The 17,429-nt window shown below is 46.7% G+C and overlaps 5 non-coding genes and 28 pseudogenes across 5 annotated transcripts; all 33 read left to right on the top strand.

The window, feature by feature from the left end:
• Positions 1–5,206: 5,206 nt before the first annotated feature.
• LOC136722488 (uncharacterized) lies at positions 5,207–5,325 on the top strand (annotated as a pseudogene).
• Positions 5,326–5,544: 219 nt separating this feature from the next.
• On the top strand, positions 5,545–5,663 carry LOC136722532 (uncharacterized; annotated as a pseudogene).
• A 218-nt stretch (positions 5,664–5,881) lies between these two features.
• On the top strand, positions 5,882–6,000 carry LOC136722580 (uncharacterized; annotated as a pseudogene).
• A 215-nt stretch (positions 6,001–6,215) lies between these two features.
• On the top strand, positions 6,216–6,334 carry LOC136722489 (uncharacterized; annotated as a pseudogene).
• Positions 6,335–6,553: 219 nt separating this feature from the next.
• LOC136722533 (uncharacterized) lies at positions 6,554–6,672 on the top strand (annotated as a pseudogene).
• A 219-nt stretch (positions 6,673–6,891) lies between these two features.
• Positions 6,892–7,010, top strand: LOC136722581 (uncharacterized; annotated as a pseudogene).
• Positions 7,011–7,225: 215 nt separating this feature from the next.
• On the top strand, positions 7,226–7,344 carry LOC136722629 (5S ribosomal RNA). The gene has a single exon (XR_010806358.1). It is a non-coding gene; the product is annotated as a 5S ribosomal RNA (ribosomal RNA).
• A 209-nt stretch (positions 7,345–7,553) lies between these two features.
• Positions 7,554–7,672, top strand: LOC136722525 (uncharacterized; annotated as a pseudogene).
• A 215-nt stretch (positions 7,673–7,887) lies between these two features.
• LOC136722562 (uncharacterized) lies at positions 7,888–8,006 on the top strand (annotated as a pseudogene).
• Positions 8,007–8,227: 221 nt separating this feature from the next.
• LOC136722651 (uncharacterized) lies at positions 8,228–8,346 on the top strand (annotated as a pseudogene).
• A 215-nt stretch (positions 8,347–8,561) lies between these two features.
• Positions 8,562–8,680, top strand: LOC136722545 (uncharacterized; annotated as a pseudogene).
• A 227-nt stretch (positions 8,681–8,907) lies between these two features.
• On the top strand, positions 8,908–9,026 carry LOC136722552 (uncharacterized; annotated as a pseudogene).
• A 210-nt stretch (positions 9,027–9,236) lies between these two features.
• Positions 9,237–9,355, top strand: LOC136722472 (uncharacterized; annotated as a pseudogene).
• Positions 9,356–9,910: 555 nt separating this feature from the next.
• Positions 9,911–10,029, top strand: LOC136722462 (uncharacterized; annotated as a pseudogene).
• A 215-nt stretch (positions 10,030–10,244) lies between these two features.
• LOC136722560 (uncharacterized) lies at positions 10,245–10,363 on the top strand (annotated as a pseudogene).
• A 212-nt stretch (positions 10,364–10,575) lies between these two features.
• On the top strand, positions 10,576–10,694 carry LOC136722586 (uncharacterized; annotated as a pseudogene).
• A 215-nt stretch (positions 10,695–10,909) lies between these two features.
• Positions 10,910–11,028, top strand: LOC136722473 (uncharacterized; annotated as a pseudogene).
• Positions 11,029–11,239: 211 nt separating this feature from the next.
• Positions 11,240–11,358, top strand: LOC136722547 (uncharacterized; annotated as a pseudogene).
• A 223-nt stretch (positions 11,359–11,581) lies between these two features.
• On the top strand, positions 11,582–11,700 carry LOC136722476 (uncharacterized; annotated as a pseudogene).
• A 553-nt stretch (positions 11,701–12,253) lies between these two features.
• Positions 12,254–12,372, top strand: LOC136722542 (5S ribosomal RNA). The gene has a single exon (XR_010806334.1). It is a non-coding gene; the product is annotated as a 5S ribosomal RNA (ribosomal RNA).
• Positions 12,373–12,581: 209 nt separating this feature from the next.
• On the top strand, positions 12,582–12,700 carry LOC136722463 (uncharacterized; annotated as a pseudogene).
• A 213-nt stretch (positions 12,701–12,913) lies between these two features.
• On the top strand, positions 12,914–13,032 carry LOC136722529 (uncharacterized; annotated as a pseudogene).
• Positions 13,033–13,248: 216 nt separating this feature from the next.
• LOC136722614 (5S ribosomal RNA) lies at positions 13,249–13,367 on the top strand. Its single transcript, XR_010806345.1, has one exon. It is a non-coding gene; the product is annotated as a 5S ribosomal RNA (ribosomal RNA).
• Positions 13,368–13,577: 210 nt separating this feature from the next.
• Positions 13,578–13,696, top strand: LOC136722565 (uncharacterized; annotated as a pseudogene).
• A 224-nt stretch (positions 13,697–13,920) lies between these two features.
• Positions 13,921–14,039, top strand: LOC136722648 (uncharacterized; annotated as a pseudogene).
• A 560-nt stretch (positions 14,040–14,599) lies between these two features.
• LOC136722498 (uncharacterized) lies at positions 14,600–14,718 on the top strand (annotated as a pseudogene).
• Positions 14,719–14,928: 210 nt separating this feature from the next.
• On the top strand, positions 14,929–15,047 carry LOC136722541 (uncharacterized; annotated as a pseudogene).
• Positions 15,048–15,271: 224 nt separating this feature from the next.
• Positions 15,272–15,390, top strand: LOC136722492 (uncharacterized; annotated as a pseudogene).
• A 208-nt stretch (positions 15,391–15,598) lies between these two features.
• On the top strand, positions 15,599–15,717 carry LOC136722537 (uncharacterized; annotated as a pseudogene).
• A 570-nt stretch (positions 15,718–16,287) lies between these two features.
• Positions 16,288–16,406, top strand: LOC136722603 (5S ribosomal RNA). The gene has a single exon (XR_010806340.1). It is a non-coding gene; the product is annotated as a 5S ribosomal RNA (ribosomal RNA).
• Positions 16,407–16,630: 224 nt separating this feature from the next.
• Positions 16,631–16,749, top strand: LOC136722602 (uncharacterized; annotated as a pseudogene).
• Positions 16,750–16,964: 215 nt separating this feature from the next.
• LOC136722625 (5S ribosomal RNA) lies at positions 16,965–17,083 on the top strand. Its single transcript, XR_010806355.1, has one exon. It is a non-coding gene; the product is annotated as a 5S ribosomal RNA (ribosomal RNA).
• A 216-nt stretch (positions 17,084–17,299) lies between these two features.
• LOC136722608 (uncharacterized) lies at positions 17,300–17,418 on the top strand (annotated as a pseudogene).
• Positions 17,419–17,429: the final 11 nt, after the last annotated feature.

Consider the following 17,429-nt stretch of genomic DNA (forward strand, 5'->3'; position numbering starts at 1 on the left):
ATTTTAACCTGTTCTGGCTTTGGATTGTTTTCAACATTTTGGTAAAGTTTTTCAAAGTGTGTTTTACAGATTTCTCCATTTTGAATTGGTATTTCATTTTTTGTTTTTGGGGTATTTATTCTGCCCATATAGTGGTCTTTTTTCTTACTGAGGAGTTGCTTGTAGTGCCGCAGGGCCTGGCAGTAGCTGAGGCGAGCCTCCTGGTTGTCGGGCTCTCTGTGTTTAGTGTTGGAGAGATGTCTCAGGTGTTTCCTAGAAGTTTCACACTCCTGGTCACACCACTGTTCTTTTTTTCTTTTAGACGATTTCATATTTTGGTTTTTAATTGTTTTAATGTTTGATTTTAAAGCCAGTCTCTCAAATATTTCATTCAGTGTTTTGGTGGCTGAGTTTATTCCGTTTTGGTTTATTTGATAGTGTGAGGATTGATATCTGTCTAACATGTTTTCAATCTCATCACTATTCAGGGCTCTTGTGTAGTTCTCTGTGCTGGGCTCTGACCAGCTCTAACTGGGTGGCAGGGAGACCAGTTTTGTGGGAAGTTTGGCTCTGACTTGTGGCTGCGCTGATCTTTTTAGGTAAAGTGTTATTTGGCTGTGGTCTGATAGTGGAGATTGTTGTCTGACTATAAACGCATTGTTGGCTTGTGGGTCCAGGTCAGTTATGGCGTAGTCCACCACACTGCTGCCCAGAGCCGAGCAGTATGTGAATCTCCCCAGAGAGTACCCCCTGGTCCTGCCATTGATGATATATAGACCCAGGCTTTTACATAGGCGCACTACCTGCTTCCTGCTCTTGTTTACCACGCTGTCGTGGCTGTGTCAGTGTGGAGGTGTGTGTGTGGCACAGCGGGGAGTCTCCGAACAGGTGTGTGTTCCCCTCTGTATTGATGTAGTCCATCTCTCTGCCAGTCCTGGCATTGAGATCGCCACACAGCAGTACAGAGCCCAGGGTCTGGAAGTGGCAGATTTCGTTTTGAAGCTCATGAAAGCCTTCCTCATTATAGTAGGGGGAGTCTGCGGGTGGCATATAAATTGCACATAGGTATATATCTGTGTTATTTTGTAGGGTGTCTTTTCTGATTTTCATCCACAGGTGTGTGTCTCCTCTCTGTACTGGGCATAGGGCTGCTCGGAGCTCCTCCCTGTACCACACGATAATCCCCCACGAGGCCCTGCCACACCTGACTTTGGGTTTTTTATAGGAGGGCACAATCAGCTCCCTGTATCCATTGTATCCATCCAGTGTATAGACATATCTGCACAGCACCAAGTCTCTACAAGAATGAAAACATCTGAACTATTTACAGTGTTGATCAGTTCAGGGCCTGTGCTCTTTATTCCAAAAGTTGAGGAGCGTAAACCCTGCATATTCCAACTGCTTATTTTAAAGGACATGTTAATATATTTTATTATACTTGTCTCTTCTACATAAGAAAGTTTAATTTGTGGTCTACAACTGATATTATATTACTATTAATAATTATATATGGATATACATAATAATCACTCAAAGATTTTATCTTTGCATCAAAATATCAGAATAATTAAATCACATTTTTTCTTACTCTCCATCTCCACAACCATATATATGTGTGTTGAGGCTCAGTTAACTCAGCAGTGTGGTACAGATGACACTGAGGAGTTGCCTTATCTGGGCCAGCTGGGCAGCATCGGGCCTCCAGGCTCTGGAAGCCGCTGCTGCGTGGCTGTGTGGCTGTGCTGGTCCCCGGCTGTCCGCTCTGCTGTGCTGGACGGGCCCTCTGGGGATGGGGGGGTGGGGAATGGGGCCGCGGGGTCTCAGGGGCTGGGGCTGGGGTGGAGCCGGTGGCTGGGGATGTGGCCGGGGGCTGGGGGGTTTGCTCCTGGTCTCGAGGTGGGGGTGTGTGGGGTTTCGGCCCAGGGTTGTGTCCTTGAGGACCTTTGAGATGATCCTCACACCCGTCTTGTTGAGGTGGACGTGGTCATACAGGTGATGTGGCTGGATGTCTCAGTGGTGTGCCAGGTGGACGTTGGGGAGGAGGGCACATCTTCGGGACACTTCTGCGTTGATGGCCTGGATGATGTGCAGGGGCACGTCTGTGTGGGGCAGCAGTGTGGAGATGGAAATTTTGGCAGTTGGGAATTCCTCTGTGGCTTTCGTTGCTACCTGTCTCAGGGCTGAGGCCACATCGCCCCTGCGGGCACTCAGGTCGTTAGTGCCGGTGTGGATGAGGATGTGTTTGACTTGGCAAAGCCTCCTCTTGGAGAGCAGCTCCAGGGCTCTCTGTGCTGTGGAGCACCAAAGCTTTTTCACTTTTCGCCCAGGGAAGAGGCGCCTCTCAACCAGGAACTTCCCATTGGATTCGCTCAGAATGACCACCTCTGCGTTGACCTGCCACTCCGGGTTTGCGTCGGGAGTGGTGGGGGCAGCGGGTGTGTTTTGGGGGAGTGGCGTTTCAGGGGGTTGTGTATTAGTGGCAGGTCTGGTGATAGTGGGTGTGTCAGGAGTGGTGGGGAGTGTGGGTGGATCAGTGGGTGCGTCAGGGGTTGGAGGTGTTGTGGGGTCAGTGCAGTGCAGTCTCTGTGCTCCAGTGATGTGTAGCTCCTCTCTTAGCTCCTCCAGCTGGCTCTGCAGGCTCCTTAGCTGGCTGTGCTGGGGTGTCCTGGTCAGCTCCTCCCTCGCTCTGCGCAGCTCCGTCCTCAGGGTTTGGCTCTGCTCCTCCAGGTCTCTCACTGCTGCTCTCAGCTCATGGATCTCAGCCTTGTGCTGCATCTTTAGTCTGTGCATCTCATCCCGGAGCTGATCGCACAAGGAGGTCTGGGCCAGGGTGCTCAAGGTCTGCTCCCTGAACTCCGCAAACTCCAGCTCCAGCACTGATAGGCATTCCTTTAGTGTTTTAATGTTGCTGGAGAGTTTTGGGGAGACAGGGGGGCAGTCTGTGGGAGATGGGGCACTGTCTGGCTCCGTGTGGCTGGGGGCAGACTGCAGGGTGGCCGGCTCTGGCTCTTGTTTCTCTACCTCAGTCTGCTGCTTTGAGGTGTGGAAGCCGAGAGCTAATTGGTCCAGGCTGCTCTCGCTGCCCTGCACCATGATGGTCCCGTTGTGGTATACATTAAAAGTGAGCATCACACTGTCTGTGTCTTTCTCTACCAGCACTGAGATCTGCCTGCCTCTGCTAATGCCCCTCTTGTTGTTATTGGGGTATGTCTGGCACAGGGTTTTGTGAAAGGCGGTGTAGAACAGTAGATTGTTCTTGACCCTGTTTTCTCCTTTACCGGTGTAGTCTAGGATGAGGGTCTAAGGAGATGCTCTCATCACAGCTTGTTTGTAGTCCTTCTTAGCCTGTGCAGAGCGAATTTCTTCAGGGTATCGGATTTCAAAAGGCAGCTCTGCAGTCAGACTGCTGTTCGATAGATTTGTATCAGTCTCAGTGGCAGTTGGGCTCTCTCCTACTGTCACTCTATTCAAATCGGAGCTCTGCATTTTCATTGGCTGAGTCAACTACTGAGAATGCTTATTTATTTTATTAATACATATTGTTTTGTTTAATTATTTGTCTCTATAGGTGAAAGGTCTTACCTCCAATTCTTGTCTTCAGATTTTCTTTTCTGACTTTTCTTCCTGAACTGTCTCTCTGCTTTCTTCTTTTTGTGTTTCTCTTAAAATTATTATTTTTTGAATACTTTTTCTTCTGAATTTCTATTCCATGTCTTCTGTGTATGTTTATAGTGCTATATATTCATTTGTAAATCACTAATTAAATCCGCTTATGTATAAAAACAAATGTTTTTTAGGAGCTCATATTCCTCTCTCTCTCTCTCTCTCTCTCTCTCAATTCATTTCATTTGTATTGTCAAAGCAATTGGACATACATACACATACATACATATACACTCACCTAAAGGATTATTAGGAACACCTGTTCAATTTCTCATTAATGCAATTATCTAATCAACCAATCACATGGCAGTTGCTTCAATGCATTTAGGGGTGTGGTCCTGGTCAAGACAATCTCCTGAACTCCAAACTGAATGTCTGAATGGGAATGAAAGGTGATTTAAGCAATTTTGAGCGTGGCATGGTTGTTGGTGCCAGACGGGCCGGTCTGAGTATTTCACAATCTGCTCAGTTACTGGGATTTTCACGCACAACCATTTCTAGGGTTTACAAAGAATGGTGTGAAAAGGGAAAAACATCCAGTATGCGGCAGTCCTGTGGGCGAAAATGCCTTGTTGATGCTAGAGGTCAGAGGAGAGTGGGCCGACTGATTCAAGCTGATAGAAGAGCAACTTTGACTGAAATAACCACTCGTTACAAACAAGGTATGCAGCAAAGCATTTGTGAAGCCACAACACGTACAACCTTGAGGCGGATGGGCTACAACAGCAGAAGACCCCACCGGGTACCACTCATCTCCACTACAAATAGGAAAAAGAGGTGAGACATTCAGATGGTAGAGTCAGAATTTGGCGTAAACAGAATGAGAACATGGATCCATCATGTCTTGTTACCACTGTGCAGGCTGGTGGTGGTGGTGTAATGGTGTGGGGGATGTCTTCTTGGCACACTTTAGGCCCCTTAGTGCCAATTGGGCATCGTTTAAATGCTACGGCCTACCTGAGCATTGTTTCTGACCATGTCCATCCCTTTTTGACCACCATGTACCCATCCTCTGATGGCTACTTCCAGCAGGATAATGCACCATGTCACAAAGGTCAAATCATTTCAAATTGGTTTCTTGAACATGACAATGAGTTCACTGTACTAAACTGGCCCCCACAGTCACCAGATCTCAACCCAATAGAGCATCTTTGGGATGTGGTGGAACGGGAGCTTCGTGCCCTGGATGTGCATCCCACAAATCTCCATCAACTGCAAGATGCTATCCTATCAATATGGGCCAACATTTCTAAAGAATGCTTTCAGCACCTTGTTGAAGCAATGCCACGTAGAATTAAAGCAGTTCTGAAGGCGAAAGGGGGTCAAACACAGTATTAGAATGGTGTTCCTAATAATCCTTTAGGTGAGTTCATCGTAGCTCTTAATACTCTCTTTCTGTCTGGAGGAGATATAATTGAAGTATTGTACACGTACCCGGCTACTTTCAACACCCATTGCTGCACTGATATTTTTCCCTCCATTTTTCTTTATCCATTTTTTTTTTGCTGGAAGTTCCGTCAATACCCATCAGTCTTTAAGAGACATCATGCAGCCAGGCCTCTTGGCTTGTGGCCACACCGTCCTGAACGCGCCCGATCTCGTCAGATCTCGGAAACTAAACGGGGCAGGGCCTGGTCAGTACTTGGATGGGAGATCTCCTGGAAATACCAGGTGCTGCCAGCTTTTAACGTCTCCTGGGGAACTTCATCGTAGCTCTTAATACTCTCTTTCTGTCTGGAGAAGACATAATTGAAGAATTGTACACGTACCCGGCTACTTTCAACACCCTTTCCTGCACTGATATTTTTCCCTCCATTTTTCTATTTTTTTTTTTTTTTTTTTGCTGGAAATTCCGTCAATACCCGCAAGCCTTTAAGAGACATCATGCAGCCAGGCATCTCGGCTTGCGGCCACACCATCTTGAACGCGCCCGATCTCGTCAGATCTCGGAAGCTAAACGGGGCAGGACCTGGTCAGTACTTAAATGTGAGACCTCCTGGAAATACCAGGTGCTGCCAGCATTTTACGTCTCCTGGGGAACTTCATCGTAGCTCTTAATACTCTCTTTCTGTCTGGAGAAGATATAATTGAAGAATTGTACACGTACCCGGCTACTTTCAACACCCTTTCCTGCACTGATATTTTTCCCTCCATTTTTCTTTTTTTTTTTTTTTTTCTTGCTGGAAATTCCGTCAATACCCGCCAGCCTTTAAGAGACATCATGCAGCCAGACATCTCGGCTTGCGGCCACACCGTCCTGAACGCGCCCTATCTTGTCAGATCTCGGAAGCTAAACGGGGCAGGACCTGGTCGGTACATGAATGTGAGACCTCCTGGAAATACCTGGTGCTGCAAGCTTTTACGTCTCCTGGGTAACTTTATCGTAGCTCTTAATACTCTCTATCTGTCTGGAGGAGATATAATTGAAGTATTGTACACGTACCCGGCTACTTTCAACACCCATTGCTGCACTGATATTTTTCCCTCCATTTTTCTTTATCCATTTTTTTTTTGCTGGAAGTTCCGTCAATACCCGTCAGTCTTTAAGAGACATCATGCAGCCAGGCCTCTTGGCTTGTGGCCACACCGTCCTGAACGCGCCCGATCTCGTCAGATCTCGGAAACTAAACGGGGCAGGGCCTGGTCAGTACTTGGATGGGAGATCTCCTGGAAATACCAGGTGCTGCCAGCTTTTAACGTCTCCTGGGGAACTTCATCGTAGCTCTTAATACTCTCTTTCTGTCTGGAGAAGACATAATTGAAGAATTGTACACGTACCCGGCTACTTTCAACACCCTTTCCTGCACTGATATTTTTCCCTCCATTTTTCTATTTTTTTTTTTTTTTTTTTGCTGGAAATTCCGTCAATACCCGCCAGCCTTTAAGAGACATCATGCAGCCAGGCATCTCGGCTTGCGGCCACACCATCTTGAACGCGCCCGATCTCGTCAGATCTCGGAAGCTAAACGGGGCAGGACCTGGTCAGTACTTAAATGTGAGACCTCCTGGAAATACCAGGTGCTGCCAGCATTTTACGTCTCCTGGGGAACTTCATCGTAGCTCTTAATACTCTCTTTCTGTCTGGAGAAGATATAATTGAAGAATTGTACACGTACGCGGCTATTTTCAACACCCTTTCCTGCACTGATATTTTTCCCTCCATTTTTCTTTTTTTTTTTTTTTTTTCTTGCTGGAAATTCCGTCAATACCCGCCAGCCTTTAAGAGACATCATGCAGCCAGACATCTCGGCTTGCGGCCACACCGTCCTGAACGCGCCCTATCTTGTCAGATCTCGGAAGCTAAACGGGGCAGGACCTGGTCGGTACATGAATGTGAGACCTCCTGGAAATACCTGGTGCTGCAAGCTTTTACGTCTCCTGGGTAACTTTATCGTAGCTCTTAATACTCTCTATCTGTCTGGAGGAGATATAATTGAAGTATTGTACACGTACCCAGCTACTGTCAACACCCTTTGCTGCACTGATATTTTTCCATCCATTTTTCTTTTTTTTTTTTTTTTTTGGTGGAAGTTCCGTCAATACCCGCCAACCTTTAAGAGACATCATGCAGCCAGGCATCTCGGCTTGCGGCCACACCGTCCTGAACGCGCCCGATCTTGTAAGATCTCGGAAGCTAAACGGGGCAGGACCTGGTCAGTACTTGGATGGGAGACCTCCTGGAAATACCTGGTGCTGCAAGCTTTTACGTCTCCTGGGTAACTTTATCGTAGCTCTTAATTCTCTCATTCAGTCTGGAGGAGATATAATTGAAGAATTGTACATGTACCCGGCTACTTTCAACACCCTGTCCTGCACTGATATTTTTCCCTCTATTTTTCTTTTTTTTTTTTGCTGGCAGTTCCGTTGATACCCGCCAGCCTTTAAGAGACATCATGCAGCCAGGCCTCTTGGCTTGAGGCCACACCGTCCTGAAGACGCCCGATCTTGTAAGATCTCGGAAGCTAAACGGGGCAGGACCTGGTCAGTACTTGGATGGGAGACCTCCTGGAAATACCTGGTGCTGCAAGCTTTTACGTCTCCTGGGTAACTTTATCGTAGCTCTTAATTCTCTCATTCAGTCTGGAGGAGATATAATTGAAGAATTGTACATGTACCCGGCTACTTTCAACACCCTTTGCTGCACTGATATTTTTCCCTCCATTTTTCTTTTTTCTTTTGTTTCTTGCTGGAAGTTCCATCAATACCCTCCAGCCTTTAAGAGACATCATGCAGCCAGGCCTCTTGGCTTGAGGCCACACCGTCCTGAAGACGCAAGATCTCGTCAGATCTCGGAAGAAAAACTGGGCAGGGCCTGGTCAGTAATTGGATGGGTGACCTCCTGGAAATACCAGGTGCTGCAAGCTTTTTACATCTCCTGGGTAACTTCAGCGTAGCTCTTAATACTCTCATTCAGTCTGGAGGAGATATAATTGAAGAATTGTACATGTACCCGGCTACTTTCAACACCCTGTCCTGCACTGATATTTTTCCCTCCATTTTTCTATTTATTTATTTTTTATTTTTTGCTGGAAGTTCCGTCAATACCCGCCAGCCTTTAAGAGACATCAAGCAGCCAGACATCTCGGCTTGCGGCCACACCGTCCTGAACGCGCCCGATCTCGTCAGATCTCGGAAGCTAAACGGGGCAGGACCTGGTCAGTACTTGAATGTGAGACCTCCTGGAAATACCTGGTGCTGCAAGCTTTTACGTCTCCTGGGTAACTTTATCGTAGCTCTTAATACTCTCTATCTGTCTGGAGGAGATATAATTGAAGAATTGTACACGTACCCGGCTACCTTCAACACGCTTTGCTGCACTGATATTTTTCCCTCCATTTTTCTTTTTTCTTTTGTTTCTTGCTGGAAGTTCCATCAATACCCTCCAGCCTTTAAGAGACATCATGCAGCCAGGCCTCTTGGCTTGAGGCCACACCGTCCTGAAGACGCAAGATCTCGTCAGATCTCGGAAGCTAAACGGGGCAGGGCCTGGTCAGTACTTGGATGGGAGACCTCCTAGAAATACCAGGTGCTGCAAGCTTTTTACGTCTCCTGGGTAACTTCATCGTAGCTCTTAATACTCTCTTTCTGTCTCCAGGAGATATAATTGAAGAATTGTACACGTACCCGGCTACTTTCAAAACCCATTACTGCACTGATATTTTTCCCTCCATTTTTCTTTTTCTTTTTTTTTTTTTTTTTTTTTTTGCTGGAAGTTCCGTCAATACCCGCCAGCCATTAAGAGACATCATGCAGCCAGGCGTCTCGGCTTGCGGCCACACCGTCCTGAACGCGCCCGATCTCGTCAGATCTCGGAATTTAAACGGGGCAGGGCCTGGTCAGTACTCTTATGGGTTACCTTCTGGAAATACGAGGTGCTGCAAACTTTTTACGTCTCCTGGGAAACTTCATCGTAGCTCTTAATACTCTCTATCTGTCTGGAGGAGATATAATTGAGAAATTGTACACGTACCCGGCTACTTTCATCGTCCTTTGCTGCACTGGTATTTTTCCCTCTATTTTTTTTTTTTTTTTTTGCTGGCAGTTCCGTCAATACCCGCCAGCCTTTAAGAGACATCATGCAGCCAGGCGTCTCGGCTTGCGGCCACACCATCCTGAACGCGCCCGATCTCGTCAGATCTCGGAAGCTAAACGGGGCAGGACCGGGTCAGTACTTGAATGTGAGACCTCCTGAAAATACCTGGTGCTGCAAGCTTTTACGTCTCCTGGGTAACTTCATCGTAGCTCTTAATACTCTCTTTCTGTCTGGAGGAGATATAATTCAAGTATTGTACACGTACCCGGCTACTTTCAACACCCATTGCTGCACTGATATTTTTTCCTCCATTTTTCTTTTTCTTTATTATTTTTTCTGGAAGTTCCGTCAATATCCGCCAGCCTTTAAGAGACATCATGCAACCAGGCCTCTCGGCTTGCGGACACACAGTCCTGAACGAGCCCGATCTCGGAAGATCTCGGAAACTAAACGGGGCTGGACCTGGTCAGTACTTGGATGGGAGATCTTCTGGAAATACCAGGTGCTGCCAACTTTTTACGTCTCCTGGGAAACTTCATCGTAGCTCTTAATACTCTCTTTCTGTCTGGAGAATATATAATTGAAGAATTGTACACGTACCCGGCTACTTTCAAAACCCTGTCCTGCACTGATATTTGTCCCTCCATTTTTCTATTTATTTATTTTTTATTTTTTGCTGGAAGTTCCGTCAATACCCGCCAGCCTTTAAGAGACATCATGCAGCCAGACATCTCGGCTTGCGGCCACACCGTCCTGAACGCGCCCGATCTCGTCAGATCTCGGAAGCTAAACGGGGCAGGACCTGGTCAGTACTTGAATGTGAGACCTCCTGGAAATACCTGGTGCTGCAAGCTTTTACGTCTCCTGGGTAACTTTATCGTAGCTCTTAATACTCTCTATCTGTCTGGAGGAGATATAATTGAAGAATTGTACACGTACCCGGCTACCTTCAACACGCTTTGCTGCACTGATATTTTTCCCTCCATTTTTCTTTTTTCTTTTGTTTTTTGCTGGAAGTTCCATCAATACCCTCCAGCCTTTAAGAGACATCATGCAGCCAGGCCTCTTGGCTTGAGGCCACACCGTCCTGAAGACGCAAGATCTCGTCAGATCTCGGAAGCTAAACGGGGCAGGGCCTGGTCAGTACTTGGATGGCTGACCTCCTAGAAATACCAGGTGCTGCAAGCTTTTTACGTCTCCTGGGTAACTTCATCGTAGCTCTTAATACTCTCTTTCTGTCTCCAGGAGATATAATTGAAGAATTGTACACGTACCCGGCTACTTTCAACACCCTTTCCTGCACTGATATTTTTCCCTCCATTTTTCTATTTTTTTTTTTTGCTGGAAATTCCGTCAATACCCGCCAGCCTTTAAGAGACATCATGCAGCCAGGCGTCTCGGCTTGCGGCCACGACATCCTGAACTCGCCCGATCTCGTCAGATCTTGGAAGCTAAACGGGGCAGGGCCTGGTCAGTACTCTTATGGGTTACCTTCTGGAAATACGAGGTGCTGCAAACTTTTTACGTCTCCTGGGTAACTTCATCGTAGCTCTTAATTCTCTCTTTCTGTCTGGAGGAGATATAATTGAAGAATTGTACATGTACCCGGCTACTTTCAACAGCCTTTGCTGCACTGATATTTTTCCCTCCATTTTTCTTTTTCTTTTTTTTTTTGCTGGAAGTTCCGTCAATACCCGCCAGCCTTAAAGAGACATCATGCAGCCAGGCCTCTTGGCTTGCGGCCACATTGTCCTGAACGCGCCTGATCTCGTTAGATCTCGGAAGCTAAACGGGGCAGGGCCTGGTCAGTACTTGGATGGGAGACCTCCTAGAAATACCAGGTGCTGCAAGCCTTTTACGTCTCCTGGGTAACTTCATCGTAGCTCTTAATACTCTCTATCTGTCTGGAGGAGATATAATTGAAGAATTGTACACGTACTAGGCTACTTTCAACACCCTTTGCTGCACTGGTATATTTCCCTCTATTTTTCGTTTTTTTTTTTTGCTGGCAGTTCCGTCAATACCCGCCAGCCTTTAAGAGACATCATGCAGCAAGGCATCTCGGCTTGCGGCCACACCATCCTGAACGCGCCCGATCTCGTCAGATCTCGGAAGCTGAACGGGGCAGGACCTGGTCAGTACATGAATGTGAGACCTCCTGGAAATACCTGGTGCTGCAAGCTTTTACGTCTCCTGGGTAACTTTATCGTAGCTCTTAATACTCTCTTTCTGTCTGGAGGAGATATAATTGAAGTATTGTACACGTACCCAGCTACTGTCAACATCCTTTGCTGCACTGATATTTTTCCATCCATTTTTCTTTTTTTTTTTTTTTTTTTTTTTTTTGCTGGAAGTTCCGTCAATACCCGCCAACCTTTAAGAGACATTATGCAGCCAGGCCTCTCGGCTTGCGGCCACACCGTCCTGAACGCGCCCGATCTTGTAAGGTCTCGGAAGCTAAACGGGGCAGGACCTGGTCAGTACTTGGATGGGAGACCTCCTGGAAATACCTGGTGCTGCAAGCTTTTACGTCTCCTGGGTAACTTTATCGTAGCTCTTAATTTTCTCTTTCTGTCTGGAGGAGATATAATTGAAGAATTGTACACGTACCCGGCTACTTTCAACACCCTTTGCTGCACTGATATTTTTCCCTCCATTTTTCTTTTTTCTTTTTTTTTTTGCTGGAAGTTCCGTCAATACCCGCCAGCCTTAAAGAGACATCATGCAGCCAGGCCTCTCGGCTTTCGGCCACACCGTCCTGAACGCGCATGATATTGTCAGATCTCGGAAGCTAAACAGGGCAGGACCTGGTCAGTACTTGAATGTGAGACCTCCTGGAAATACCAGGTGCTGCAAGCTTTTACGTCTCCTGGGTAACTTTATCGTAGCTCTTAATACTCTCTTTCAGTCTGCAGGAGATATAATTGAAGAATTGTACACGTACCTGGCTACTTTCAACACCCTTTCCTGCACTGATATTTTTCCCTCCATTTTTCTATTTTTTTTTTTTTTTTTTTTGCTGGAAGTTCCGTCAATACCCGCCAACCTTTAAGAGACATCATGCAGCCAGGCCTCTCGGCTTGCGGCCACACCGTCCTGAATGCGCCCGATCTCGTCAGATCTCGGAAGCTAAACGGGGCAGGGCCTGGTCAGTACTTGGATGGGAGACCTCCTAGAAATACCAGGTGCTGCAAGCTTTTTACGTCTCCTGGGTAACTTCATCGTAGCTCTTAATACTCTCTTTCTGTCTCCAGGAGATATAATTGAAGAATTGTACACGTACCCGGCTACTTTCAACACCCTTTGCTGCACTGGTATATTTCCCTCTATTTTTCTTTTTTTTTTTGCTGGCAGTTCCGTCAATACCCGCCAGCTTTTAAGAGACATCATGCAGCCAGACATCTCGGCTTGCGGCCACACCGTCCTGAACGCGCCCGATCTCGTCAGATCTCGGAAGCTAAACGGGGCAGGACCTGGTCAGTACTTGAATGTGAGACCTCCTGGAAATACCTGGTGCTGCAAGCTTTTACGTCTCCTGGGTAACTTTATCGTAGCTCTTAATACTCTCTATCTGTCTGGAGGAGATATAATTGAAGTATTGTACACGTACCCGGCTACTTTCAACACCCATTGCTGCACTGATATTTTTCCCTCCATTTTTCTTTTTTTTTTTTTTTTTCTGGAAGTTCTGTCAATACCCGCCAGCCATTAAGAGACATCATGCAGCCAGGCCTCTTGGCTTGCGGCCACACCGTCCTGAACGCGCCCGATCTCGTCAGATCTCGGAATTTAAACGGGGCAGGGCCTGGTCAGTACTTTTATGGGTGACCTTCTGGAAATACGAGGTGCTGCAAACTTTTTACGTCTCCTGGGTAACTTCATCGTAGCTCTTAATTCTCTCTTTCTGTCTGGAGGAGATATAATTGAAGTATTGTACACGTACCCAGCTACTGTCAACACCATTTGCTGCACTGATATTTTTCCATCCATTTTTCTTTTTTTTTTTTTTTTTTGCTGGAAGTTCCGTCAATACCCGCCAACCTTTAAGAGACATCATGCAGCCAGGCCTTTCGGCTTGTGGCCACACCGTCCTGAATGCGCCCGATCTCGTCAGATCTCGGAAGCTAAACGGGGCAGGGCCTGGTCAGTACTTGGATGGGAGACCTACTAGAAATACCAGGTGCTGCAAGCTTTTTACGTCTCCTGGGTAACTTCATCGTAGCTCTTAATACTCTCTTTCTGTCTCCAGGAGATATAATTGAAGAATTGCACACGTACCCGGCTACTTTTAACACCCTTTGCTGCACTGGTATATTTCCCTCTATTTTTCTTTTTTTTTTTTGCTGGCAGTTCCGTCAATACCCGCCAGCCTTTAAGAGACATCATGCAGCCAGGCATCTTGGCTTGCGTCCACACCATCCTGAACGCGCCCGATCTCGTCAGATCTCGGAAGCTAAACGGGGCAGGACCTGGTCAGTACATGAATGTGAGACCTCCTGGAAATACCTAGTGCTGCAAGCTTTTACGTCTCCTGGGTAACTTTATCGTAGCTCTTAATACTCTCTCTCTGTCTGGAGGAGATATAATTGAAGTATTGTACACGTATCCAGCTACTGTCAACACCCTTTGCTGCACTGATATTTTTCCATCCATTTTTCTTTTTTCTTTTTATATATTTTTTTTTTGCTGGAAGTTCCGTCAATACCCGCCAACCTTTAAGAGACATCATGCAGCCAGGCCTTTCGGCTTGTGGCCACACCGTCCTGAATGCGCCCGATCTCGTCAGATCTCGGAAGCTAAACGGGGCAGGGCCTGGTCAGTACATGGATGGGAGACCTCCTGGAAATACCTAGTGCTGCAAGCTTTTACGTCTCCTGGGTAACTTTATCGTAGCTCTTAATACTCTCTCTCTGTCTGGAGGAGATATAATTGAAGTATTGTACACGTATCCAGCTACTGTCAACACCCTTTGCTGCACTGATATTTTTCCATTAATTTTTCTTTTTTTTTTTTTTTTTTTTTTTTTTTTGCTGGAAGTTCCATCAATACCCTCCAGCCTTTAAGAGACATCATGCAGCCAGGCCTCTTGGCTTGAGGCCACACCGTCCTGAAGACGTAAGATCTCAGAAGAAAAACTGGGCAGGGCCTGGTCAGTAATTGGATGGCTGACCTCCTGGAAATACCAGGTGCTGAAAGCTTTTTACATCTCCTGGGTAACTTCAGCGTAGCTCTTAATACTCTCATTCAGTCTGGAGGAGATATAATTGAAGAATTGTACATGTACCCGGCTACTTTCAACACCCTGTCCTGCACTGATATTTTTCCCTCCATTTTTCTTTTTTTTTTTTGCTGGCAGTTCCGTCAATACCCGCCAGCCTTTAAGAGACATCATGCAGCCAGGCCTTTCGGCTTGTGGCCACACCGTCCTGTGGCCACACCGTCCTGAATGCGCCCGATCTCGTCAGATCTTGGAAGCTAAACGGGGCAGGGCCTGGTCAGTACTTGGATGGGAGACCTCCTAGAAATACCAGGTGCTGCAAGCTTTTTACGTCTCCTGGGTAACTTCATCGTAGCTCTTAATACTCTCTTTCTGTCTCCAGGAGATATAATTGAAGAATTGTACACGTACCCGGCTACTTTCAACACCCTTTGCTGCACTGGTATATTTCCCTCTATTTTTCTTTTTTTTTTTTGCTGGCAGTTCCGTCAATACCCGCCAGCCTTTAAGAGACATCATGCAGCCAGGCATCTTGGCTTGCGGCCACACCATCCTGAACGCGCCCGATCTCGTCAGATCTCGGAAGCTAAACGGGGCAGGACCTGGTCAGTACATGAATGTGAGACCTCCTGGAAATACCTAGTGCTGCAAGCTTTTACGTCTCCTGGGTAACTTTATCGTAGCTCTTAATACTCTCTCTCTGTCTGGAGGAGATATAATTGAAGTATTGTACACGTATCCAGCTACTGTCAACACCCTTTGCTGCACTGATATTTTTCCATCCATTTTTCTTTTTTCTTTTTATATATTTTTTTTTTGCTGGAAGTTCCGTCAATACCCGCCAACCTTTAAGAGACATCATGCAGCCAGGCCTTTCGGCTTGTGGCCACACCGTCCTGAATGCGCCCGATCTCGTCAGATCTCGGAAGCTAAACGGGGCAGGGCCTGGTCAGTACATGGATGGGAGACCTCCTAGAAATACCAGGTACTGCAATCTTTTTACGTCTCCTGGGTAACTTCATCGTAGCTCTTAATACTCTCTTTCTGTCTCCAGGAGATATAATTGAAGAATTGTACACGTACCCGGCTACTTTCAACACCCTTTGCTGCACTGGTATATTTCCCTCTATTTTTTTTTTTTTTTTGCTGGCAGTTCCGTCAATACCCGCCAGCCTTTAAGAGACATCACGCAGCCAGGCATCTCGGCTTGCGGCCACACCGTCCTGAACGCGCCCAATCTCGTAAGATCTCGGAAGCTAAACGGGGCAGGACCTGGTCAGTACTTGAATGTGAGACCTCCTGGAAATACCTGGTGCTGCAAGCTTTTTACATCTCCTGGGTAACTTCAGCGTAGCTCTTAATACTCTCATTCAGTCTGGAGGAGATATAATTGAAGAATTGTACATGTACCCGGCTACTTTCAACACCCTGTCCTGCACTGATATTTTTCCCTCCATTTTTCTAATTATTAATTTTTTATTTTTTGCTGGAAGTTCCGTCAATACCCGCCAGCCTTTAAGAGACATCATGCAGCCCGGCCTCTTGGCTTGCGGCCACACCGTCCTGAACGCGCCCGATCTTGCCCGATCTTGCCCGATCTTGTCAGATCTCGGAAGCTATACGGGGCAGGACCTGGTCAGTACTTAAATGTGAGACCTCCTGGAAATACCAGGTGCTGCCAGCTTTTTACGTCTCCTGGGAAACTTCATCGTAGCTCTTAATACTTTCTTTCAGTCTGGAGAAGATATAATTGAAGAATTGTACACGTACCTGGCTACTTTCAACACCCTTTGCTGCACTGGTATTTTTCCCTCTATTTTTCTTTTTTTTTTTCGCTGGCAGTTCCGTCAATACCCGCCAGCCTTTAAGAGACATCATGCAGCCAGGCATCTCTGCTTGCGGCCACACCATCCTGAACGCGCCCGATCTCGTCAGATCTCGGAAGCTAAACGGGGCAGGGCCTGGTCAGTACTTTGATGGGAGACCTCCTGGAAATACCTAGTGCTGCAAGCTTTTACGTCTCCTGGGTAACTTTATCGTAGCTCTTAATACTCTCTCTCTGTCTGGAGGAGATATAATTGAAGTATTGTTCACGTATCCAGCTACTGTCAATACCCTTTGCTGCACTGATATTTTTCCATCCATTTTTCTTTTTTCTTTTTTTATTTTTTTTTCTTGCTGGAAGTTCCGTCAATACCCGCCAGCCTTAAAGAGACATCATGCAGCCAGGCATCTCGGCTTGCGGCCACACCATCCTGAACTCGCCCGATTTTGACAGATCTTGGAAGCTAAACGGGGCAGGACCTGGTCAGTACATGAATGTGAGACCTCCTGGAAATACCTGGTGCTGCAAGCTTTTACGTCTCCTGGGTAACTTTATCGTAGCTCTTAATACTCTCTATCTGTCTGGAGGAGATATAATTGAAGTATTGTACACGTACCCAGCTACTGTAAACACCCTTTGCTGCACTGATATTTTTCCATCCATTTTTCTTTTTTTTTTTTTTTTTTGCTGGAAGTTCCGTCAATACCCGCCAATCTTTAAGAGACATCATGCAGCCAGGCCTCTTGGATTGCGGCCACACTGTCCTGAATGCACCCGATCTCATCAGATCTCGGAAGCTAAACGGGGCAGGGTCTGGTCAGTACTTGGATGGGAGACCTCCTAGAAATACCAGGTGCTGCAAGCCTTTTACGTCTCCTGGGTAACTTCATCGTAGCTCTTAATACTCTCTTTCTGTCTCCAGGAGATATAATTGAAGAATTGTACACGTACCCGGCTACCTTCAACACGCTTTGCTGCACTGATATGTTTCCCTCCATTTTTCTTTTTTCTTTTGTTTTTTGCTGGAAGTTCCATCAATACCCTCCAGCCTTTAAGAGACATCATGCAGCCAGGCCTCTTGGCTTGAGACCACACCGTCCTGAAGACGCAAGATCTCGTCAGATCTCGGAAGAAAAACTGGGCAGGGCCTGGTCAGTAATTGGATGGGTGACCTCCTGGAAATACCAGGTGCTGAAAGCTTTTTACATCTC

Source organism: Amia ocellicauda, unplaced genomic scaffold, assembly GCF_036373705.1.
Source record: "Amia ocellicauda isolate fAmiCal2 unplaced genomic scaffold, fAmiCal2.hap1 HAP1_SCAFFOLD_139, whole genome shotgun sequence".
NCBI lineage: Eukaryota > Metazoa > Chordata > Actinopteri > Amiiformes > Amiidae > Amia > Amia ocellicauda.